Source organism: Polyodon spathula, chromosome 22 (assembly GCF_017654505.1).
Source record: "Polyodon spathula isolate WHYD16114869_AA chromosome 22, ASM1765450v1, whole genome shotgun sequence".
In the NCBI taxonomy this organism is placed as follows: domain Eukaryota; kingdom Metazoa; phylum Chordata; class Actinopteri; order Acipenseriformes; family Polyodontidae; genus Polyodon; species Polyodon spathula.
Genome location: NC_054555.1, coordinates 8,690,742 through 8,706,080, shown reverse-complemented (window position 1 = coordinate 8,706,080; position 15,339 = coordinate 8,690,742).

The window sequence follows — 15,339 nt, the reverse complement described above, 5'->3', positions numbered from 1 at the left end:
TAGATAGCTCTTTAAATACAGAAAATGTAATTGTCTCTAAACTTGGCAAATAGAGTATGGAACTCTCTACTGCCTATATTGTGGTAAGGATGTTGATGAACCTAGCAGGGCCTTACAAACGTACACAAATCTGTAGGCTCATACAAAGGGACAGGATGATGTAGCTGATTCCAGGATCTTACTTACCATAATAATATTCTCTATTTTTATATAGCGCCTTTCATAGTGGACCACCATCACAAAGTGCTTTACAAGATACGAGACTAGGGTGTGTAAACTATGCATCAGCTGCAGAGTCACTTACAACAACATCTCACCCGAAAGACGGAGCATAAGGAGGTTAAGTGACTTGATCACAGTCAGTGGCTGAGCTAGGATTTGAACCACGCACCTCCTGGTTACAAGCTTATTTTTTTTAACCATTGGACCACACAGCCTCCATATTAACTAACAGTGCACCAGGGACCTATTTAATGCCAGTACTGGGTACCGGGACTCATTTAATCTGCTTTTCATCCAACGCGGATGCATTCCATCAACTCGCACAGTCCACTAGAGCAGGGGTCGTCAAACTCAGTGTACCCAGGGGCCACTAGGGTGGCCCACAAAACGGCTCAAAATTTTCAAGTTGTAATACCTACAAAGTACCAACAAACTTACAGAAACAAAGCACGGAGTGCAATTATGCTGTATTTATTAAAAATAAAAGAAATAAACATTGGAATCTTTAAACAAAGAGTTTACCGCTATTCCACTGCTATCATCTTTTCAGTCAACAATATAAAACCACACAGAATTCAAACAGTGCTTAACACTAATCTGTGCAACAGCAAAGATAAATAACTATTTAAATGGGTTTTATTTACATTTACTAGCTGCCTATTACTTCCGTCTTTCTCAAACAAAAAAAAATAAACAATCCAAAAAACAAAAAACTCCAATGAAAAATAAGTGAGCAAATAATATTTTGAAGGTACATGGATTCCCACCAAAAGCAGCTATAACACACAAATGCAGGTTTATGTGTTAGACACATTGAGCAATCTTCAAAAACTATTCCCAACTGTAAATAAATACATCCATACACACGTAAAACAAAACAGTAGTGCCTTTTCCATCTAGCTATCTATTCCCACATTGTATACCTCCATGTGATGCTGGCTGCGTGCTCTCTCAAGTGCCCTGGAACTGTTGACTAGCAATCATTGACAGACTGCGATTACTGTGAGAAATCACTCCAGCAACAACAACACAGAACCTGGCTGCGCAAGTGCCGTGGTTTTATGACGAGGCGACGGATCTAATTAATATTTTATTAAAATGTAATACATTGATAAAGAAACTCAGAGGGGCTGCCACCAAACCTCAACACCTAGAAAGCATGAGGCTTTGAAACTACAGTTAAATAAAATCCCAGTTCTTTGGGAAGTCAGCAGGGCTCTGTTAGAATCTGTATGGTTTGAATTCACTCAATGGGCCTCACATTACACAGTCTTGCTCTTTATAAATAAGCAGATAAAGAATAGGTATTGACTGAATTGCATTCAGCAATTAAATTGAGGGCACTTTAAATATAAAGTAAAAGTTAATCTGATTGATCAAATTATCATCGCCCTTATGGTAATTCCTAAAACAATCCTTCCTCTCTCCTAAACACTATTTGTCATGTATAATTCTTACTTTTTTGTTTGCGAGAGCCGATTGCATAATTCGCAATCTGCTCCTACTGTGTTTTTTTATTTTATTTCATGTGATAGGAAACTTAGTTCATTACTGGGAGCCCATAGTTGACATATAGTGAATATGAAGCCTTTCACACATCTTTGATTCCATCGCAACTGATGGAAGTCCTCAACTATGTGTTAGTTTGTTTAGAAATGTGTTTGGCATCAACCCAGTATTTTATCCCTTCAGTATCAAGAAATTATGCATATTGGCCAAATAGCTAGGATTAGGTTTGATTTGATTAATTAAATTAAATTATTTAACAAGATAAAACACCCACATTAAAAACATTTACATTTTTAAAATACAAGTCAAGTAGACACATATTTTGGCTTGTGCCTTCATCAGTGTACTGATGAGGGAATGCAGTATAACAATTGAGAACATCCCACAACAAACATTGACACGTTTGACCAGCTATACTGGTGAAGTTAACATGAATTCATTTATGAGTTTATTGTTGAGTTTTGGTTAGTTAACGCAAATCAGTGGGGGAGAGAGATTTGATTTACTGTGGCTACTAATACTATATTTGCTTAATATATAAATTTCTCAACCCAGCACCAACCTTAACACAATTTCAAATGGCATGAATTTAAAAACTTGGGGGTTTTACAATAGGATTCTATTGGTTTATTTTATGTAATTAAATAAAAAAATGTATAGTGCATAAGATGCCCATATATTGTTGACCAGCACCTAATTACACTTCATTTAAACGTATCAAACCTTTGTATTTTGCTTGTATGCAACTCAAAAGAGAATGTATTGGAAGCAGCACAAGGCATATTTCACCATAAACAAAAGCTCTATTTATATATAAAAAAAGAGGTTAATGCTGCAAATTAAATCTCTGCATTCCCATGATTAATACAGCATTGTCTATTTTTAATTTAGCCCCAGAAGAAGGAAATAGATATAATAGGTCTCCTTCCTAGTCAATAGCTAATCAATGGCATCATAATACTATAAATGTGCAGGATATGTGCTGAGTATATGGAATTAAAAAGCTCTTAACAAATAACTGTATGGTTTCTGAGAAAGAACAGATTTTTTTCTTTAGCAGCCCCAAGAGACACAAAATAAACATTTAGCCTTTTGCATTTTTAATGAGCAGACTAGACATGAAATATGTGTTCCAATAGAAAAACAGTTAGTAGAATTGAATCAGTGTACCTGACCGGCCTCCTCTTCATCTCCGCCAAACCCTCTAAGGGCTAGTTAATAGCATGTCACAGAGACGTCAGTCCCTGACAACAGTAACACATTCATGATGATTCACTCAGTGGTGGACTTTTACTGGCTGGATCTTTGATGAGGCTATTGTACTGTTTGACAATAATCACATTTCAGAAATCTGTATTCTCAGCCCAACTGATGTTAATCGTCAAGGATCCCTGGCTAGAAAAATATTACAGAATAATTAAAAATTATTTATGTGACAATTTCATGATTTTACATGCTTTCACCCACATTGGATTACCAGTTTTCCTATACTATTTAGTTCCTTTATATGCTTTTATTCCAATATTACTACTATGCTTTATCCACATACTGCAGTTTGCCAGTTAACTGTGATATAACAGTATAACATGAGTCAAGTTTTAGAAGAGTAAGGGTAAGCTTGAATAAAAGTGTTCTGTTGCATTCCCCATCAATGGTGGTATTTACAGTAACCATGTGGAATTTCACAATGCTCGGTCATGGTGGCCTCCACGGATCATAGAGTCCTATGATGCTGCTCCCCTCACTCCCACTTACTGCTGACCCCTGAATATTGGCAATTATCGTCCCAGACATCCCTGGAGACACATCACTGAAAGGTTAGAAAATTGTACTCTCTTAGTGCTTTGTCTTTCTGCTGTACACATTGCTGTGATCGACTGCAGATCGGTTGCCATGATTATTAGCTTTGTACTTTATGTTAGTTTTGCTCTTGTGTTTTATGTTACCATTTGGTTGACGGATGGAAGGAAGTCAACATTAACACTAGAACTACCGGAGCGGTCTTTTTGTTGCATCACGTTTTTTAAATGCATTTTTCTCCACTGAAATTATGGGAGAATACTATGTTTGGTATGTTAAAATAAACATACTGTTTTGACTACATTCAACACAGAACAGTTCCATAGCATGCAACACTACAATAGTTTTAGAGGTATTTTAATAGAATGTAAAATAGGCTGCTGCTGTAGTTCTAGGGAAGTATGTACGCACGGTAGTTCCTTTTATGAAGAAATATAATTTTCACAGTACAAGCAAAAAACTTTATTCACCAAAAACAAACAAGTGGAGTATTAGTACATTAAATACACCATTCAGGAATTAAGTTGAGATGTGAGTTAAAAACAAACGAAAAAAAAGAATGTTAACTACATTCACAATGTTCTTTATTCATGGTGTAAGTGCTGAGTTAGTGGTGGCAAAGGTGCATTTGCCCCTTCAATATTATTATGATATTATGAGGTAGCGCATGCCAACCTAAGTAAAGCCTTTGTACATGGAGCACATGCTATTGTACTAATAGTTGTATAAACACAGCAATGCCATTAACTCCTGTGAATGCATGTAATAGCATGGGTAGTGTGATCATGTGATAACTTTAAATGAAAAACGTTATCCTGTGCAGAGCCATGCGTGGGGAGTATCTACAGCACAGCTTAGCAATCTTTTTTTCTTCTTTTTTTACTTTTGGTTAAAGACTCCTTAATTAAGCTATTTATTTGTATTTATTTATTTTATTTTATTTTACAAACAGCTAATGACTCAAATGAAGCAGGTCAGTCTCAATTCAGGTACATATATGGACTGAACCATAATTATTTAATAACTTGAAATGTCTGACCAGGATCAATTCAGGTGTGACTTCTTGTTAACAAAGAGGTCCTGGGGCAAAACAGCAGAAACCAAAGTACCCAATCACACAAATTTACATGGCTGCCGCAAAAACATTCATACTTCACTGCATGTAACATTTCATCAGGACCTTCAAAGGATCAATATTAGAAATGCAACAAATACCATTTATAATGGCATTCTGACTGGCAGTATCACCATGGCAAAGTAGGGCAAATTTAAGTAGATCTTATGAATAGGGCCTGAAGAAATTCACAGAAAATCTGAATTAGAACTCATCTAGGCTATGATTAATCAAACTATCAATCAAAGTTATTAACAAACATTGGTGACACGATCAAGAGTGTTTTAAAGGTTGCTGGGCACATAGATTGCTTTAAACTTACATTGCCATGTAAACTGTAGTTTTTCATCAATTCCACTGAAGGGTAAAACATACTTTGTCTGACTGCTTTATTGGGGACAGAACCTAAACCTGAGTTTGCCTTGCACAAGGTGCTGAAAGATGAATCGAGCAATGTTAATCCACTTATATTTCAGAATTGACAAGGTTCTCTTACTCTCTGTGGCATTTCTGGTAGACTGTTTGTAATTGTGCTGCTCTCACATCTTTATAGTGCTGCAGGGATCACATGTCATATCACATGATCAAAGATGCATGTCTAAGTCAGGGCAATGTATTTAGCAACTAAATCATTAGTTGTGATATTGATATCTGTAGAATTAGTGTGCCCTCAATGAAAGCTTTTGTTAATGTACAAATGGCTCAATTGGTAACATTTACAGCCTATTACTTTGCCAGCTTTTATCTGTAACAAAAGTTTATCAATTTACAAAACTACCCCACCAGGCAAAAGGCTACCTGACAGGGGTTGTCTTACTAAATTAATGTTTCATCTGAAATAAATGAGAGCAGCCTCATTTAAATGAGAGATTGTTTAAATGAGAGATTGTTTAGTGTAGGTTTAGTTAGTATAGGACAACAGGATCCAGGAAAGGGCACTATACTGTCAAAGGGAGCACTTCACCACTGTAGTAAAGAGTATGAGTACAGGATGTATGACGTTTAAAGGCACAGAAGCCAATTTTTGTCTTTGTTTTTCAATAAACAGTTATTAATTTTATCTTATTGGAAATAACCTCCAATCTTAATGAATCCTAAAATGTCAACAATATGTTCTAACCCAGGGGTTTTCAATGTCTTACAAAAATGAAAAGTGGTTTACTGAATATTAATATTCTCCTGTAGGGTACAAATATGACGTTTAAAGGCACAGAAGCCAATTTTTGTCTTTGTTTTTCAATAAACAGTTATTAATTTTATCTTATTGGAAATAACCTCCAATCTTAATGAATCCTAAAATGTCAACAATATGTTCTAACCCAGGGGTTTTCAATGTCTTACAAAAATGAAAAGTGGTTTACTGAATATTCATATTCTCCTGTAGGGTACAAATAATAATAATAATAATAATAAAAACACATTTCAGATTATTTGTAATATAAACTGCCTGATACCACTACCCACTGACAATATGAATCACTTTTGGGTAGTTTAATATATCTTTTGTTTACAAAAAATTTGCTCGTAATAATACAATATGACACGGAGGAGATAGAGATGAAGGATTAGTGCACAGAGCAAAATGTAATTGACAGACATTTGAAGGTAGCGCATTACAAAGGACAGATGGAAAGCAAATACTTATTATCCCCTGTGGATATTTGTGAGCAAAGGGAAATTGGAAGTTGTGTTAAGTGTAGCACTCTTGTTAGATTCAAATAAGGCAAATCATTTGTAAATAGTATGTAATCTCGAGGGATATATAAATGAGGTAATCTCGACTAGTTATTGAATTAGAAAAATCCATCTACAGTACTCATTTTATTCATGTTATTCTTTAAATTAAATCATTGTGGTTATATGCACGCTATTCTCGTAGTTTTAGGAAGTTTTTTTTTTATTTTTATTTTAAATGCCTTGTTTCAGAAGTCTTACACAGAGTTTTCAGAAAACATGTTATACAGGTTTATAACTTTTAAAAAAAAACTAACTCATGTGCACATGAAGGTTGTCAATGTGTACAATGATTAAACAAAACACACAAATTGACCGCTTCTATAACATTTCTATGCGTAAACTGATTAACTCTTTCCAAAGGATGCCCTAAGAATATTTTTCCTTAAGCAAAATGATTCCAGTAAATTAGACAAAATGTTCCTGGAATCATCCTAAACATATGTGGCTGATGCAACCCAGGTGAATTCCCTGGTACTGTAGAATGGTCTAAAAAAATCCAGCTGTGGGTTATCCTTGTGGGTATAGGTTGTTCTTATTTTGCAGATTGTAATTATCTTGCAGATTGACTTAAATAATGTTGAAACAAAAGTCTTGCAAAAGAATGGACTATATGACTATATATCTCTGGTGTAAGGTTATCAATGCTTCTGTTCTTGTAAGAACTGTTCCTGACAGGCAAATCCACTCTAGTTTTAATAGATGATAAATTAATTTCCATTGGATACCATTAAATAATAAAGGACATTGCTAGAACAAATACCTAGACTAGAAGGACCAAGGTTACCTTCCAGTATTGTAAGGGATAGCTTAGTTCAAATTATTCTAAGATTATTGTCCTTTTATTTTTAAATAATTTTCTGTGCCAGATTCTTCACATGCTAGAGCTAATACTATTGTGGTAAGATTGCTTTTGCATTATTGCTATATGATTGCTACTCATGAACCTCATACAGGAATTGTAAGTCATCTGTTTTTGACAGTGCTTTGATAACGTAGTTACAAATGTATTGATTTAATCCCGTCAATGTTAAAATGTATTTTTCTGTACTAATGCTTGTTACATTGAAAATGATTTATTTATCCAGGTAAAAATCACAATAACTGCATGGTATTTTTAATGGATCCATTTTTTACTTGATTCAAATAACATTAAACCAATTCAACACAGTTTGGGATCCCATTGCTTTGTACAATTCTGCAGTGTTGGTTTGTAAAAAAAGGAAATACAATTCTGTAGCCTGTTCACACTCTTACAACTGACATTTTTCAAATTAACTGTCCAGCATACCATGTGCAATACTAAAATTGATCCTGCATTCACAGAAGACACGTTTTCTGAAAAAAAAAAACACAGCGCCAAACTAGACTTAAAAACTGAAAACTGGGATTTTCATATTTGAACTAAAGACTTGTTGCAAATCTTGTATCATTAGGATATATTTTAATGATCTAAACAGTGGCAGATCTACATACTGCTGCCCCACGATGTATGCACCTATTCCACACTATTCCACACTATGTTGATTGGATGTGGTACCACTCCAGGAGTAAACACCAGCAGGATTAATATAGTTAAAGAATGCTGGTATTTAGATCAGCTGCTGTTCGGATCATTAGAGTCGACTCTATTATCTTCATTTTATTTTATTATGAAAGTTCTGCATACCACTCTCCAAGTAGGAGGCATATAGAAATTGAATTTACTTTCAGCTAATTGGATTTTGGAATTTAATATATTATGATGTTCAACCTAAAGGTTAACATTTCTGAATTTTATATATATATATATATATATATATATATATATATATATATATATATATATATATATATATATATATATATATATATAATATAAATACATTTCTATAACAAATATCAAAGATATGTACAATTACATCAATTTTTCTTTATACTGTACTACTCCCACAACACATTTTACAGGTTATATACAGTACCGAAACAAATATCTAACAGTAATAAACCAGTAATGATAACAGTAACTTAATATAGGAATTACACATTAAATAATCATGTTTTTTTTTGTTATATAGGAATCAATTTTATGGAATGTTTTGTTAAGGAATGTTTTGTTAAAGCCCACTTTTATTAATTAAATCAAGCTTTAAAGTCAAAACTGTTTTAGAGTTGGTTAAGAGTTGATAACCATCTTTCAAATTGCTGCTTACCCAGTTTATAAAGACTGTTCAAGAAATAATTCTTAAACATTCCTTAAACAGTCTTAAAATGTTCTGAATACAGCACACAATGTTTTTATTCTATTGTTAAACATGATACTGTGCACATTCCAGTCCCACTTTCACAGATAAAACAAGAATGTAATGTTAGTTTAACACGAGTTCCCTTCTCAAGAAACGTTTTACATTCCACAGTAAAAATAACTCTTGGAAAGCAGATATTATCCTTTGAACAACCCTTGACCTTAACCCTGCAGCATATACTGTGCAGGTAACAGCTGCACACAGCCACTCTCAGGAACCACTGTGACATACTATAAAATAAGCTTAAACAGCCCAGAGTCATAATCTGTCAAGGTAACAACGTCATTACATTTTGTATGCCATAAGGCACGCAAAGACGAAAGTACCGAAAAGGTCAGGATCTCTTCTAAGAAATGGAATGATTCACAAAAGCATTGTTTTGCAGGTAAATGAAGTATTTGAAATAGACAGCAATAATGAACTAGACAGGTTTCCAAAATGTGTTTTGTGCAACAGATTGTGCTTTTATGGTATTAAACTCATCTACCAAGGAATAATCTGTGGAGGAGACTGTGTGCTCCAGTGGATAAAGAAAAAGGCTTGAAACCAAACTCCAAAGGAACTACATTTTTCAAAAAAGATCAATGGGCAAATAAAACCAAAATGTTATGGTAACACTTTACATTGTGACTCTAATTGCTCTGTATTTACATAATAGTTACTTAGTAAATACACATAATTACAATGTTATTATGCAGAGTTACAGTTTTTGTGCACCACATAACCCTAACACTAAACCTAACCCTTACCCCTTTCTGATACAATTATGTACTTTCATATATCGTACAAAAATATTTACACACTAAGTACATTGTAACTACGCATAATAATTTTGTAATTATGTGTAAGTACACATGTTTTTACTGAGTAACTACTATATAAATACACAGTAATTAGAGGCATTTAATACAAAGTATTGCCAACTTTACTTGGTCTTCATCTTCAGTTTAAAAAGAAAGGTTCAGACTTAGAACCATCATGTTTCTTTAAAAGGAAGGGAGGTTGTACGTTTCTCAGTGGGTCGACTATCATTGTAATTGATGTACTACACTGGACTGGTTATATCTGCCACACAGAATAATCCACAATTAGTTTTTCCTTTATTAAATAATTAGCAAGGAAAACTACCCAATTGAATGTTCCGCTCATAAATTGCAATTTCAAATAAAAATCACTTTGCAGAACTGTGACAGGGTCTTCCTCGAGTCACGCGTATGGGTCGCCGCTGTTCAAGCATACAGAGAGACAGACGTGGTGTTGAAACGCCGGCATAGGCACGCAGGATTTATTAACAAAAACATAAAACAAAAGTAAAATAAAGACGGTCATGTGACGTTACCAGCTATGATAACGTACAGAGGACAAATACAGCAAACTGTACAAAAAGTGCAAAATAAAACACAATACCCCAAACTATAACTCAAAAGGTGCCGTGAAAACGGCAGGCCTTGCAGCAGCCCCGATCACAGCGATCGCCATGCTTTTATACTGACGCTCCGTTGAGACACGTCCACCTGCCTGCTGGAACAGCTGATTGCTTTCAGCTGCTCCACACAGACGGGTAATCGTCCCCAGCGGAGCGCCACAGCAGCTAAACAATTAAATCAATTAACAATTAACACAAAAACAAACAATAAACTACATATTTCATTGTGCAAGGCTTACGCTTTGCCACAAGAACGAATATGAATAAATTGCTGTTAATTACTGAGCGCATGCTGATTTTAATGTGTTACAGGCAGCGATACAAAGTTGCTCTGAAAGGTTGTACTTCAAGACTAAAGTAAGGATTACCTTTGACTTTTTCTGCTTCCAAAGTACCCAATTTATCAGACAAAAATATAGACACAAACTTTATCTTGCCTAAGTAGTTTTAGAGTTGTTTTCCATGCCCTCGATTCATTGTCACTCTCCTACCCACCACTTTCTATGCCCAGCAGGTAGATGACTAACAGTAATTATCACTGAAGGAGTGATTTCTTTGCTGTCAAATCTGATTATTAGTTTACTTTGTAAAGGTCCTATTCTTTAATGAAAGTACCATGTTTATAATCAGGAGAATGATGCATTGATGGTGAGATTGCTTTGTGTGCTTTGCTCACTAAAAGACAGAATTAATACACACCAACACTCGGTTTTTATCATTATTCAGAGATTGCATGTTACTTTTAGTTTAGAATTGTTAAACGGCAACATTAGACACAGAGTGCTATATTTAAAAATATGTTTTGCTAAATATATGTTCTAACAATGAAGGGATGGTCTTAGCAGGTGGACATGGGAAGCTGATATGGAAATAGTATCAGGCGAGCCAGCTGCACAGGTTTCTGCATGCCAAAAATCACAAGCAATCCAAAAACAAAAGGACCGGTTTACAGTACTGTTGCCTTTGCAAAGCCACATAATCTTCACAGGGTTATTCCTACTGCGGTTTGCTACAAATCTCCCTTGCCTCCCTTAATTTACAAGTGGTGCATGTCAGGACTATGGGATTGTGTGTGTTGTGTGTGTGTGTGTGTGTGTGTGTGTGTGAGAGAGAGAGAGAGAGAGAGAGAGAGAGAGAGAGAGAGAGAGAGAGAGAGAGAGAGAGAGAGAGAGAGAGAGAGAGAGAGAGAGGTGAACTGAAGTTAAAACTGACCTGAAAAACTGACAAACATGCCCGAGAGCCTATTTCTGAAGTATGTCCACAGTCAATGCCCACTGCTTCTGTTGAAACTCCAAATCAGATTAGTGATGGCATATGCTTCTGCCATTAAGGTCACAAACAAAGCCACGGGGGTATTATGCCATATAAGTGGTGTGTGCTGAGAAATCAGGAAAAAAACAAACTCTAAAGCTATAATACAGTAATGGCATAAAGCTAGAGTTGCAATCCTCTGCTGGTATGTTAGTAGGAATGGGGATTAAGGCTTTACTCTAAATGCTTCTGCCTATATATGTACAATGTTATTATCTTGCACTGTTTGATGCACAATGTGACTGAATTAGGCAAAGCAGGTAGATGACACATTGTCACCCAAGCCCAAAACTTGTTTTAGCTTTTATTTTAACTGTATTTCTGTTAAATTGGCAGAGAAATGCAGTAGTACGGGTCTTGCTGTCCTGAAGTGATACTGGTGGTTGGTATACAAGATACAGTATATACTGTATAGCTCTTTTGAGGTGGTTAAAAGATGGCATCTGTGCTAAGGCAATTATAGATGGATTCTAAAATTAGACCTGGTAGCATGAATTATCACGTGCTGTAAGCAACAGATGTTGTAATTTCATGAAAGATTCAATAGATATTGCAACACCACTTTTCCTATTTAAAGTTAATAGAATCATTATAATATTATTACAAATTCACTTGCTCGGATTACCTGGTTGTCTGACTGACCCCATGGTCTAAGAGACTGCGTAAAGCAAGTGAAACTAACACTACCATGTGTTAAACATCTGACTATTGCACTAAAACAAATGTATCATTTACATAACGCAGCTACCAAATGTAAAGTCACGATGTGTCTTGGTATATATCAGTAGTTTTAAGTAGGCCACATTTTGGTGGGAAACAAAAAAATCATATCTATCAAGTAGTAACCAAAAGCCTGATCTCCACAAGTGAATGCAAGTAAGTTCAACATAAGCCATTTAAATTCTTATTGTTAAGTAAAAAGAGAGGTAGCAAGCAGAATTCTGTTTCACAAGCTACCAATACAAATAAGCTGAGACAAGTGTAATGTGTTTATTTATGTTGTTCTGGTTAACAGACAAGCAGCAGAATTTTGCATTAGCCAAACCCTAGAAAGTAGGTTATTGGAAAGTCCTGCAAAAAGAGCATTGCAGTTATCAATTGTTGATAAAATGAAGGCATGTATAAGCCCTTCTGCATCAAGTCTTGTTAGGCAGGGAATGGCTTTACAATATTTGTAAGATGGTAATATCAGGATAATAAGTAGTCATGCTAAGGATATTGCGTGATGACATCTGTATTAATACCTGTAGTATAATACATTATGTTTTTGTCAACTTATAAAAGCCACCATGCTAATGTGCAATATAAAGAACATTCAATAAATGCGCAAGCTTCAAGTAAAATGATAAGCTAGAAGGTCACACAGGAAATGCTTTTAAACACACGTTTTATGTATGGCAAGATCTGTCAAACAATCCTAAGGATATTTTCTCAAACTGTTCCTTCATGTGTCGTCAGGACTGAACGAATCATCATTTATAGAAGGCTATCATTTAAAAGGACAGTATGTAAATGCCAGAAAAGCTAGTTATTTAATTAATTCACTGTAAGGCAGAACAATGTATGTACACCATAAAAGAAAGGAAACAGGAATGCAAACATTGAATCATTTTACGTACCACAAACAATTAAAATAACAAAGACAATATAAGAACAATCACGTTCTTACTCTATACTTGAAAATGTGGTAAATCTGATCCAGTGTATAGTTTAGAAGCAGGAGGAGCCAACAGAGTTGAAAGGTCTTCATATCATATTGTATCTCTAGTAACAGACACATGGCCGAACAGCAAGGCAACAAAGCTAATAAACACAGAGCTAAAGAAAACATTAGACTAACATGGAGGTTGAGACCGACATGGGGGCATTGTTTGTTAAATCTCTGAATTTCTCTACAACAGAATGTTAAATTGTGATGGTAACTGATAGATTTTCCTTATCTCCCTTTCTCTTCAACTCTTTTCTACAATAGTCCTGCACACAAGCCTATGTGCTTATCTTGTATTGAAGCACACCCCTCATGCAAAAGCATAAGCACCTATCTGCATGGTTATACAGCACATTTCATATTACACAAAATGAATTTAATGAATACACTTAATGAAAACACTTTTTTTCATATATATATATATATATATATATATATATATATAGTATATATTATATATGATATATATTATGACATCATAAAATAATTAGTCATAGTGTCCAATCCAGTGTCATTACAAGGTTTAAGTACATTTCAATTAAAGATTGATGTAAATGATATCTTACAGGCATATTTTACACCTGTCTGAGGTTTAATTTAAACCTTTTTCACATTATAATTTATCAACACAAATTAAACCAAAAAAAAAAAAAAAAAAAAAAGCATCCAGAATTGAAGCTCATCATTTTGAATTTATAAGGGGCAGTAAATGTATATAATCTCCATCAAATTACTTTGTTTAGAGTTCACAGGAGAGTCATAAGTCTTCGTGCTGCCATCTAGGGGTGGCCAAAGGAATTATGTCATATGCTATGTGTACACCTATAGTATGATAAAATATTACATTGCTCACCCTATATAACGCTATAGTCAGGAGACATTCCTACTGGACTGTGTTATTTAAAACAAGAATGAACATGCTAGTGGAATGGCATTATGAAGGGGGATTGCTTTGTTTGAATAAACACCAATATTAATATGTCATTAAAATAGATTAATACAGTACAAAAAACAAAGGTAGTGTTATTTTTAAATGCTAACACATACACTCCAGACTTCCTTGACTACCATTTTTCTTTCATATTTTAGGAAATAGATTACCTTAATATTTAATATATTCAGTTGTGTGACAATGCATGGTATGATCAAAGTGTATTGATGGATGTAAAGACAAGAAATAGAACATCAAAGCACACAATCCTGTTTTTCTCCTTCTTTCCATACGATTGTGCCTTTCAGAAGGAGATGACAAGTCTTCAGTTTTATTCAGAAGGGAAGCTCAATTCAGTATTAATCATATGTGCTTTTACTAAGAGAGCTGAACAATCAAATCCGTATTTTTCTTCACGCTCCATAACTGTATATTATATCAAATTGCATAAACAAATTCAAAGACTAGTGATAGGAAAAACAAAGAGAAAAATAAGCAGTCTGTTATTTCAAAAGAAAACTCCTTTGATCAGTATTTGTGCAGGTCAGTAGCACTTTCATTATTGGTCTTTTACAGGTATTACTTTGGGATACAAACGTAGCACATTTTAAAAGGCACAGCCTGGTAACAAGGCGTTATTGCAAATGCGAATCTGTTCTCAAGGGTTTTACTTGATTAAAGAAAGTTAATGATTCATTGATTCCTATTTCAGGTGAATGTTTAGTAATTTTCCGTAATATAAAAACGATATTCTCTGATAAAAAAAATAAAATTAAATAAAATTTAAAAAAAAAACAGATCTATGTTATTCCACAATTAAAATAAAAGGCTCAATTACAGTCGTCATCGTCGATGTTGTCGACCTCTGCACACCACAAGCTGTTTCACTGAACAAAAATTGCCTGTGTTGATGAAATTATATGATAAGTGTATTGATTTGGTTATCAAACAAACAACAAAAAAAGCCTTGCATGTTTTTTGCCATGCCACAAGTGTAAAACTATAAATTCTCAGACTGCATAGAAAATCTGTGTTTTTCCACGTTATTCCGCAGCAAACTGATTCTTAGGATCCATGGTAATTAAACACATAATACACAACAAAAAAATTACAATTGCAAATAGTGTAATTGCTATTTGTTACAATGGGGAACAACATCAGAGTGATTGTAATGTCACAACGTACGCTCCTGATTAGGAGGATTTTTTGTAAAACTAGCTGGCAGCCATGGCTGGTGTTCGAGCAGACCATATTGTTGTACCAAGTTCATGCTGACTGCCATCTTTTTTAGTTACGGTA